The sequence below is a fragment of the Saimiri boliviensis genome, chromosome 4 (genome assembly GCF_048565385.1).
Source record: "Saimiri boliviensis isolate mSaiBol1 chromosome 4, mSaiBol1.pri, whole genome shotgun sequence".
NCBI classification, from domain to species: Eukaryota; Metazoa; Chordata; class Mammalia; order Primates; family Cebidae; genus Saimiri; species Saimiri boliviensis.
Window position 1 is genome coordinate 152171108 of NC_133452.1, and position 11209 is coordinate 152182316.

General features: G+C 47.0%; 1 non-coding gene across 1 annotated transcript; it reads left to right on the forward strand.

Annotated features, from left to right (window-relative positions):
* The first annotated feature begins 5478 nt into the window (after positions 1-5478).
* Positions 5479-5620, forward strand: LOC120361165 (U4 spliceosomal RNA). The gene has a single exon (XR_005577516.1). It is a non-coding gene; the product is annotated as a U4 spliceosomal RNA (small nuclear RNA).
* Positions 5621-11209: the final 5589 nt, after the last annotated feature.

An 11209-nucleotide genomic window follows, 5' to 3' on the forward strand; every position in this document is an offset into this window, starting at 1 on the left:
AAGACTTAAAAATCTTAGGATATGAGCTATGTGCTTAATTCACCGGCTATTGTCCCCATAATTGTGTAGATGATTTTCTGCAGAGGCAGGTATCATCTAATTGGTTGCTTAAATGCAGTCAGTCACTTATTTGATCACAGTCTACTCTTGTTATTTATCTTCTCAAGACTAGATGTGTAGTTTTTAATTTTCACCTTTAAAGTACATTTAAAAGATGTAAGGAATTAAGATTGTACCACCTGCCATTCTGTGGGGTGTGTGTGTGTGTTGAATGGGTGAAATTACACATAAATTATGCTGGCCGAGTATTTGCTCTGTATACAATACTGTTGTAGGCACTGTGCAGTACTTAACCTAGTGGGACACATTCTTTCAAGGAGCTTAGAATCAACTGTAAGAAGTGCTCTCAGAGCTGTATGCATGGTTACTTGTTTACTAAATATGAGAGCACTATATGAAATACCAAGATTACTGGGAACACAGAGAAAGAACTGTGGCAATGTCCAGAATCTTCTAGGAGCACCTCAGGAGGCCTTGCAGAGCTGATTCTGTGTGAGCTTGGACTTGATTCTGAAGGGCAGTGATGGAAAGAGCGATGAGAACGGCGAGGGCACAGTCTCTAAGGCAGGAAAGGAGAGATCAGGCTGAACAGAGGGTTGTATGGAAGTTTAGGTGGGCATGGGGCAGCTTCCGCCCAGGTGGAGGAGGGAGGGGGCGGTCATGAAGGATGGGTAAGTTATTGTAGAGTTTGTACAGTGGAAGTGTCAAAGGATTCTGATTTGGGGCACCATGTTTTCAGATCCAATTTTAGGATAATAACCAGGAAAATAAAAGTATAAAAGAGCTGGAAGAGATGGGAGGCAGGAGGACCACACAGGGAACTGAGGGGGGAACCCTGAGGAAGCACTGCATCAACAGAAGAGAGGAGGAGGGCTGGCGAGGAGGGCTGGACCCCAGCTGGCTCCTGCACGTACCTGTTCAATTGTCAGCCCTGGGCTTTCTTATGAGCCTAGCTGCTGCTTATGTTTTTGTTATTTTTTTTAAAACACAGCTATCTTTTGCTTTTTAAAAATAACAGAATGCAAAAACAAACAAAAAACCAAAAACCTATCCCTCCCATCTCTACCTCTACCTAAGAGGCAGAACTCAATCACTGCAGACCATGCAAAAGGTCCCCCAGGATTCACAGTCATTCCTGCAGCTAATAAGACACTACTGCAACAGCAGCCACAGGCTTCACGTGTGTCACGTCGCTTTTATCCTTCTTTACTTCCCCTTCAGTCTCTCCTGGAAGAATATTCCTGGTTTTTCCCTTATAAAATTTGCATTTCTGTCCTGGAAGAATATTCCTGTTTTCCTCGTATATAATTTAATATTCTATTTAATCGGTGATTGGTTGACTTAGGAAACACGATGTGCATAATCTGAGCTCTTCTGGTTTATTTCGTCCTGTGTTTATAACCATGTAACTAACATTGGATCCCTTCATTGATTTCCTGCCTTTATACTTTTGTCCAACGAATTACATGTTATATAATTGCTCCTGAGCAATTTTTTTTTTTTTTTTTTTTTTTTTTTTTTGAGACGGAATCTCACTCTGTCTCCCAGGCTGGAGTGCAGTGGTGCTCACTGCCACCTCTGCCTCCTGGGTTCAAGCCACTCTTCAGCCTCAGCCTCCCAAGTAGTTGGGACTACAGGCAGGCACCACCATGCCTGGCTAATTTTTGTATTTTTAGCAGAGACAGGGTTTCACCATATTGGCCAGGCTGGTCTTGAACTCCTGATCTTGTGATCCACCCACCTCGGCCTCCCAAAGTGCTGGGGTTACAGGTGTGAGCCACCGCATCTGGCCTGAGCAATTTTTAAAGATAAAATCTTTCAGCAGTTGGCTGACTAACAGACATTGCTAATAAAGCAAAATGATCAACTAAAAGATACCTTCAAGGGAATGTGATGGGTTATGCCTGAGTGACAAGGGAGGGGTATGAATATGTCTTAGAGGAAAGGAAAATTGTGCCTTATAACATTGTTTATTGCCCACAGAGCTTGATAAATCACACATGAGCCCCACTCTGTCCTTCAGAGACAAGACATTTTACTTGCAGACATCTCTTTCTTCTTTTCCACTTTTTTATTTCATTCTCCCCATGGGATCCCAGGCAGTGCACACTGAAGTAACAAAGGACTATCAGGAAAACATCACCTAGGTGGGGTGTATTTGTTTCCATGGTTCCTGAGAAGCTTGGGTGAGGGAAGGAGGCAAAACGTGGGCACTGGAAGCAAACCTTCTATTCTTTCCTTCTTTCGATGCATGAACACGTACAGTATCCCTCTGGGCAAGGGAGAGAGACCTCACTTAGTGGTTCATTTAGATTCTGCATGAGAAGGAGATATTGTTTTATTCTTCATTATAAGAGGAGCTATTTCTTCAAATTGACCATTTCCCCGCCTCACTCTTTGCAAAAGTAACCTGTTTACAATCTACTCTTGTAGATTACTGTACTTAGTAGAGACAAGTAGAGAGAAATTCAGAGATTGAAAAGCTTTGCGACATCCCACAGAGTTGGAATGCTTTTTTCAAAGAGGAAAAAATTCTGCAAATGTGTATGTACTTGCCTATGTACCCAAAAGAGCCAGCTGGACGGCCCATAAACGGCTCCCATTCAGGAACAACAAAAGCCCATGTCAGAAGTCAAGGGACAGGACGCTGAGAACTAATAATAATTTTGCACTTACGCAGCAGTTTTCATCTGAAGACCTCAGAGTGCTTTATAAACATTAATTAAATCGCCCAAGAGCCCCGTGAGATGGCTGCGTATCACTGTTTTCAATGTGCAGGGGGTATGGGGAGGAGAAATGGATGCATGGAGTGAAGTTGGAACCAGGCCATGCTACAGTGTATGTGGATTGCAAACTCAGAAAAGGCAGCGGGAACATCTCCCTTGTGAATTGAGGGCTGCGGTCAGGTGTACACGGTCCCTGCCGGGCCAAAGAGACGGTCTGGTGACTCCTTCCGAAGCAGGACCCACCTTATTCATGTAGCGAACTGGCCACCCGCACCTGAGCTTGAAGGATGCCGGCACAATCTACCCCACGGGCTCGTCACCACAAGTCAGATTGCCATCACTGCAGACTTATTCCTTTAGTGAGACTTGTGACGGCCAATCGGCTGCACCGCAGGTGTCACCTCTGATTGCTGGTAGGTACAGCCAGGCTGGCTGCCTGGAGGATCGCTGTATCTAGCGCATCTGGCAGAATAGGCCATGATTTGATTCGTGATGTCTGGGAAAAGGTGGTCACTGTAGATTAAATTGCGTCTTGAGAAAAGATAAGTGGAAGTCCTAATCCCTGGTACCTGTGACTGTGATCTTATTTGGAAACAAGGTCTTTGTGCATTGTCAAGTTAGGATGACATCATTCTGGATTGGGATGGGTGTCCTTATAACAAGAGTGAAATATGGAGACAGACACACAGAGAGGAGAAGGCCTTGTGGAGGCGGAGGCCGACATTGGAATGATACATCTACAAGCCAAGAAATGTCGCGGATTGCTGGCAACCACTGGAAGCTAATAGAGGGGCCTGGAACAGATTCAGAGGGAGCATGGCCTTTGCTGCTGACCCTTTGATTTCCAACTTCTTGCCTCCCGCACTAAAGGAGAATACATTCCTGTGGTTCTAAGTCACCCAGTTTCAGGTACTTTGTCATGAAACAAATGTCACAGCCCTAGAAACTAATGTGATGATTTGAATATTGGAAATCATACATATGCAGGACTGTTCAAATGATCATTCATTTAAAAACACATCCTACCTTCATGATAACCGGAGGAAGATTTCCTGGAAGGATCGGGCTGTGACTGTGGTGTGCTCCAGCTGGAGATGAGGTCAGAGTACAGTGGTGGTGACAGGCACATGCCAGCAATCCTCTGGCATGGCAGGTGGTGATGGTTCTCAGACACTTAGATGTTTTGGCAGGTCAATCCTGTCTTAACATGTTGAATTGCACTTGCGCAAATGCATTTAACACATTCCATTTCTTAATCCCTACAATAAATCAGAAAATCAAAGAATGCACCCAGAAGCCAATGGTGCTAGATCAAGTGTAGCAAAAGGAAAAAAAAAAAAAACTATAGACATTAAGACCCAAAGTCTGGAAATACCATTCATCTGGCATGGATGAGGCTGCAGACATTTATGGCAAGAGAGTATACGTGGTATTCATCTTTAGTCTTATCCCTTTCAGGATCCTTTTTAAAAAATGCAAAGAGTCCCCAGAGGGTATAACACATAAAATGATAGAATGATGACTTACACACTGGTGTGAAAAAAAAAAAAAAAGTCTTTGGAGTCACTCAATGTGAATTAGAAACGAGGTGACTCAATTTACTCATCTGGTATGGGTATGATATTCTCATAGATTTGTTGTGAGAACTAAATGCATTGCTATTTGTGTGAAGGTGTGGCATACAGTATGTGTTAAATTATCAGTAGCATTTGCTTCTGCTCAATAAATAGTTTTCTTCTTTTGGAGAGTGGAAGCTGATGATACAGGCTCGGCAAGCTGGAGTAGGGGCAGAAGGCAAGGCTGGGGGAGATGGTGCCGTTGAAGGAGGCTGCATAATTGACGCTGCCGTTGGACTGTGGCTTGGGGAGAAGTTGCTTCCTACCCTGCATGGCTTTAGTGAGCCCCTCCTAGCGTCTCCCTGGGAAGATTCTCCTTGCCTAGGGTCACCGCCTCCCTCCCGCCAGAGCTCCTGGCAGCAGCGGCCTCTCCATAGCGGGCCAACAGTGGGCAGTGGGGCTTCTTCCTTCCCTCCCTCCTCTCTCCGAGGCAGGGTTCATCTCCTGGGGAACCAGAGGTGGGGAGCCGCAGGCAGGCAGCGCAAGCTGTGGATGGATCCTCTTCACAGGCAAGAGCCACGCTGGACAAAAAAAAGGAAGAAGTCGCTCCTCTCAGACTAGGCCAAACAGCAGCCTCGGCGGAACCCAAGGGAGGTGAAACCAGCAACCTTACTGTTTTGAAAGTGATTTGTGGGCTGTGCACAGTGGCTCAGTCCTATAATCCCAGCACTTTGGGAGGCCGAGGCGGGAGGATCACTTGAGGCCAGGAGTTCAAGACCAGCCTGGGCCATATGGCAAAATGCCATCTCTACAAATAACAATTAAAAAAATTAGCTAGGTGTGGTGGTGCACATCGGTAGTCCCAGCTACTTGGGAGGCTGAGGCAGGAAGATCCCTTGAGCCTGGGAGGTTGGGGCTACAGTGAGCCCCAACAGTAACAATCATAGTGAACTATGATCATACCACTGCACTCCAGCTGGGTGACAGAGCATGAACACTGTCTAAAAAAAAAGTGACCTCTGTCTAAAAAAAAGTGACCTCTGAACCCCCATTATATTTTTCAACCCGAATTTATCCAGACAGAAATGATCTTTGCCAACTAACTCATTATGTTTTCATTTTTTAAAACAAATCCTAGCTTTGCGCAGTGGCAGTATCGTAGCCAATGAGGTTTATCCGAGGCGCGATGATTGCTAATTGAAAACTTTTCCCATTACCCCGCCACGACGACTTGAAATATAGTCGGCATTGGCGATTTTTGACAAGTCTCTACGGAGACTGAATAAAAAGAAAATGAAACAAATCTTAACAAGTTTTGAGTATAACTTTATTTCTCCAGGCTCTTCATGACCAAGGACATGAGTAACAACCCGGATAAAAATAAAACTATCCTTGACGCCGCATTTACTCACCAAGCAGAGCTGGTACCCCGCGCACAGGCCCCCTTCCCGTGGGACTCAGTGGCTCTCCACGGCCCTTGGCCGCGGTCAGTGATGGCTTCCTGGACCGGCCACTGCTGCTCTCTGTGCTGCCACCTGGTGGACCGACTCCGCAACTGCTTCCCCCCTTCCTTCTGCTCAGGCTGCAAGAGGCTGAATTGCTGCTCCCAAGGCTGCAGCCGCTGGACCCCTGGGAGTCGGAAAGGCCTCTCTTGCCAATAGAACCTCCCTACATAATAAGCTAGCTTCTTCTTGTTGCGTTCAGTTCCTGGAATTGGGACGTTTTCCACTACCCCAATGCCCCATTCGAAAATATCTTGTCCCCAACATTAGCCAAAAACCACAGCAGAGTCCAGACACAGCTGTTGTCACTGCAGGAAGATGCCCTGCCCACATGGGACTTGTGCAGCCTTTCTTTGTCATTTTTGTGACTCTTCAGCCCAGGATGGGCCTGACCCATCAGGTTCAGTCTCTCAATAATCTTCCCTGGGAAGCCTGTGGAGGTTGATGGCTTAAATTTGGGGTGGTAGTGTAGCAGGGGAGGGGGCATCTGTAATTTCAAATTTTCTTTCCCACTGCATGAGTCTTTTTGTTCCAATAACCAGGTCAGCCTATTTTCTGCTCATGCGCACTAGAATTCCTGATAAGACCATCGCTTGGGGGTTTTCATTGTCTCAGGCTCCTATAACCTCGCTTTCCCACAAGGATGTGTGAGCAAGTAAGTATCCAGCCACCTCCTTCAGTTTCAGTCTTTGCGTGTCCTTCATGGCCCTCCTGAGAGCTCGTTCAGAATAGCAGCAGGTCGGCTGGGATGCAGCCCACTCTCATGGTTGCCCTGGTCCTCAGGATGGGGTAGGAGCAGAGAAGAGAGGAGAGAGGAGAGGAAGAGATGTGCCTTAGTTCCCTTTTCTTTCTGCCTCCTTCCCTAAATCATGCAAGCTGGAAATGGGATGCTCTCACCTGGCTCCTTTATTCTCATAAAAATCCCATTGTCCCCAGTGCCAGATGCTGAGTAAAAAGAAGGCCAGGTTGAGGCCAAGCCTCAATTGTGATGAACAGGAAGCAAGAGCAGCCTGGCGGTTCTGGGCACAGAAAAGGGATTGGTTCAGAGAAGGAGAGAAGAGGGTCTATGCGGCAGGTCTTTGCTGGGGAAATGGCATGATACACACGTGGGGGGCGTGGGCAGCGTGGGCCTTGCACCAGGAATTTGGCATCTGGTAGCTTTTCCCACTTTATGGATTAGGTAACTGAACCTCAGAGAGGTCAGATAATGTCCCAAGGCGCCATGGCTAATGTGTGGAGCCAGGATCCAGGCTCAGTTCTGCAGATCTATTTGATTTCCATGCTCTGGCATTTTTTTTTTTTAATGGAGTCTTGCTCTGTTGCCCAGGCTAGAGTACAGTGGCGTGATCTCGGCTCACTACAATCTCCACCTCCTAGGTTCAAGCAATTCTTCTCCCTCAGCCTCCCAAGTAGCTGGGGTTACAGGCGCCCACCATCATGCCTGGCTAATTTTTGTATTTTTAGTACGGACAGGTTTTATCATCTTGGCCAAGCTGGTCTCAAACTCCTAACCTCATGATCCAACTGCCTAGGCCTCCCAAAGTGCTAGGATTACAGGCGTGAGCCACCATGTCCAGCCCATGCTCTGGCTCTTACCACAAAACCCTCCTGGTACTGGGGAAAGAATGCACGTGGCCCTGGGAACGTGTGTGCAGAAGAAGCCTGGCCACCTTCTCCTGACCACTGCCCCTCTGTGCCTCTGATCCTGTTACCACTGGTGTGCTTTCAAACCAAATATTTGCAGTCATCTTTGAGGTGGCAGAGATGGCACCAGTGTACCGACATCTGGAAGAACTCAGGCTGCGTGACCACTGGCACAGGATCCAGGCTCGGCCCGGGTCCATTGCAGACATCAGATGGCCTGGATCAGATGCTCTTGGCAGGGAAGAGCCTGAGCAAAATGGCAACCGGGCCTGAGAGATTCCCCTGAGACACAGCCATGAGTTCTGTCTCTGTGGGAAGGCCGATTTGTGCGGCAAGCCCGTGGGGAGTAGATAACCCAGTCTGACAAGTGACCTTGAAAGAATTACAGTAATAATATTTTCAGTTGGTTGGGCCAATCTTGGCCAATTTCTCCAGAGGGTTAGGTGCGAACGGCAGTCTGAGGCTCCACGTTGCTCATGCATGTGTTTGCCGTGTCCCCTTCGCTGTTTTCAGTGTTTATCCCGTGGCTTGTACAAGCGACATCGCTCTCTTCCCTGGTGAGAGCCAGCCTCCAGGTCCCCCTCCCCAACTCTGCTCGGAGTGCAGTGAAGCAGTGCGGACAAGGATCTTGTTCCAAGCCCACTGAGCAAGCGCTAGCATTTAGTGACCTTCTGCACCAATAATTCTGTCCTTCGGGGATTGCAATTGATTTTCCTCCTTTCTGTGTGTGAGCGCAACCCGAGTGCACAGCTCTGTTACAAGTGCTGATCTCAGGTGTGTCTTTAAAGGTAAACAGCAGCACTCTTGAAAAGAGAAATGCCAAAAGTTGTTTCCAGAGCCTCTGTGAATGGATAGGATGTCTGCTTAAATTTCCAAAGACTGGTTTTTAATTTCTCCGTGCCCTTTTGTGTGTATGAGCATACGTGTGTGTGTGTGTTGGGGGGGGGGTGTGTGTGCGCGCACGCGCCTGTGTGAGTTGGGGTGAGGTGTGATGTCCGAAGCTGTAAGTGAACACATATAACACTGTTCAAATTCCTTCCCATGAAGCTGGACCAAGAGTGGGGTGTTTGTCTCTGGCACGAGATTTAAGAAGGTGTCCAAAGAGTCAGTACTCAAGATTAAAATGTTTTCATGTTATATTTTTTTAAAAATCCAAATGAATGCAATGATGAGCAAAATCTGCAGATTTTAAATAAATAAACAACCAGCATTACTGATTTTTTTTTTTCTTTTGCTTCCAACTCCAGGATGGCTTGGCAGGGCACCTTTGTGAATAAAATACTGATATTTTGTTCATCATGGATTTTTCTACGTTCAATTTTGGGCATATTGGAAATATTCTAACTATTTAGAAATACTGGAAATATTTAATATCTTGATCATTGAGTTTTCAGGGACCCCCCCCCCCCTCATGATTTGCCTCCCAGGTGAAGTGCCTCTTCCTAGTCCCAGCCTTCTTGAAGCATTGCCTGAGTAAATTCGGGGCAGGACTGATGTTGAGACTGGCTAAAGACACTGGCTCCATTTATTTCCCACTAGTCGAAAGGAGTTGTTGAACTATTCCTCTAGATAGTCACTGTCGAAGCCCAAATGGCATTCATAGTTTGTCATTTGCTCTGTCACAGCTAAAGTCATTGTCAGAGCCAAGCAGAAGTCAAGGAGCCTTAGTTGTCTTGGGGAGAGTGCCAGGGCCAGTTTTGTAGACTATGATGGTCCAGGAACTGCCCAGGCCGTGAGAAGATACGATGAGGGTTGTGGTAGAGGCACGAGTGTAATTTTGATGCCCAGTCCGTGCTGACGAGGTTTGTAGAGGAGCATCAACCTCATCTCTCGCCTTGTCCAGCTCATAGCACACGCTTGGCTGTGTGCCCAACGTACCCCCACGTCTCTCCCATATACACATCCTCATCCCCAGTGTGTCCCCAGCAACAGGCTGTGCAGGTGTGATGTTCATAGCTGCCCTTTCAGGATGTAGACGGGTGGCGGCTGGTGTCTCTGGAAAAGCTAGCTATTTTATAATTGCAAAATTGACCTCTACTCCACAGCTTCACTGCACACTGGAGTATTTTCTGGCAGATCCATCTAACCCAAAATGAGATTACATTTCCTGGCGAGAAATGGGCAGCTGGTTTAAAATCTCACAGTAACCACAGGGCTCAACTTGCAGTATTTCTTTACATTCAGTCACCCAGGTCTTTCTGGGTCTATTAACTGGCAAGGTTAAAGAGGCAATGATGGGAGTGTGGGGTCCTCCCTTTGAACCGAGAGGTCGGTGAGAGATGGTCTGACGCTGCTAGTGTTAACTTTGCTGTGCCTCTTCTCCACCTCAAACCTATTCTCCGTCCCCCACGTGCCTTTCTTCAGGAGCTGCTGTCCTCATCTGGACCCAACCCATCATTCCCAAGGTTACCTCCTTCATCATTTAGAGCCCCTCTGCTGCCAGGGCGATCCTGTTCCAGTGCTGGGATGGCCAAGCCATCTAACTGTTTTAGAGCCTTCTGGCCTCCCACCCCACTTGGGCTGTGTCCACCTTCCTGCTCAGGGCTCACGCTCTCCCTGCCTGGTTGTTCGCAGTTGGGTCTCAGCCTCTGTGGCTTTGCACATGTCATAATTCCGGTCTTGCTCCAGTTTCCTGCCTGGAGGTGACTATCTGAGCTCTGCTCTGGCAGTGTGGTGGTCGGGTCTTAGGGTCCAGCCTGTGGGCTTTTTACTCCTTGTCCTGATGTCAGTGGGGTGCCAGCCCCTGCCCTCTCACCTGCCTGGTAGTTCCGAGCCTGGAGCCACTGTTGTCATGTCATCCCCCAAGTAAGACCCTTGCATATCCTGGTAGGAGTGGGCACGGGGACCAGTTACCCCGCTGGACAAGTTGGGAGGTCTTACTGCCTCTTTTGTGGCATCTAATAAATCTTCCTGATTGATTCAGTGCTCTGCCTCCCACCTTCAATGACACTCCGGCAGGGCCTGTAATTCCTGAATCTGTCTGGGGTTCTAAGAGCAGATGAGCTTATTTACCTTCGGTAACCCCTTTGTGCAAACACTCATAGCTCTCTCAGGTTTGCTCACATCCTGGGTCTGACTTCATTTTCCTCTTCTGTAAAATGATAAAAATTTTACATTATTTTGAATTCTATTAAAGGAGTGGAATGAGCTAATCTCTCAGGTGACTTTTAAGCCCAGGATTATTTCATGATTCGTCAAGGAACTTAGGTTTGGCGAAATGTTAAGTTTTTCTTTTCTAGTTAACTTTGGTCAGAGAGGGATCGGGGATTGTTGGCACAAGGAAAAACTGGCCAATTAATGTACATTTGTTTTTAGGTTAAAGTCAAATGTTGGTTGTATGTGTGAATCTTTTTTACGATTCCGCGTGTTAATAGACATTTGGATTAGTTGACTAATGACAACAATAGTTATCCTGTTGATAAGAGGCTTTGTGAAAGGAAGCAGCAGGGGATTCGCGCTGGAGAAGAACAGAAGAACCCACTTAGTGAGGCATGAGTGACGTCACCCTCTGGCGGAGGCGGTAACCGCATGACCTGCCTCCACTCCGTGACTTGGTGGGCAATGGTGTAAGGTTCAGGGACAGATGTTATTCGGGCCAGTTAAACAGCTTAGAACCCTTAAAAAAGACCAAGTTTTCATTATGCTTTCCAAGAGTGGGCTGTAATTTTTATTTAAGTACACACAAACCACAAAAGTCTGAACCGCACTACTAGTCAATGTA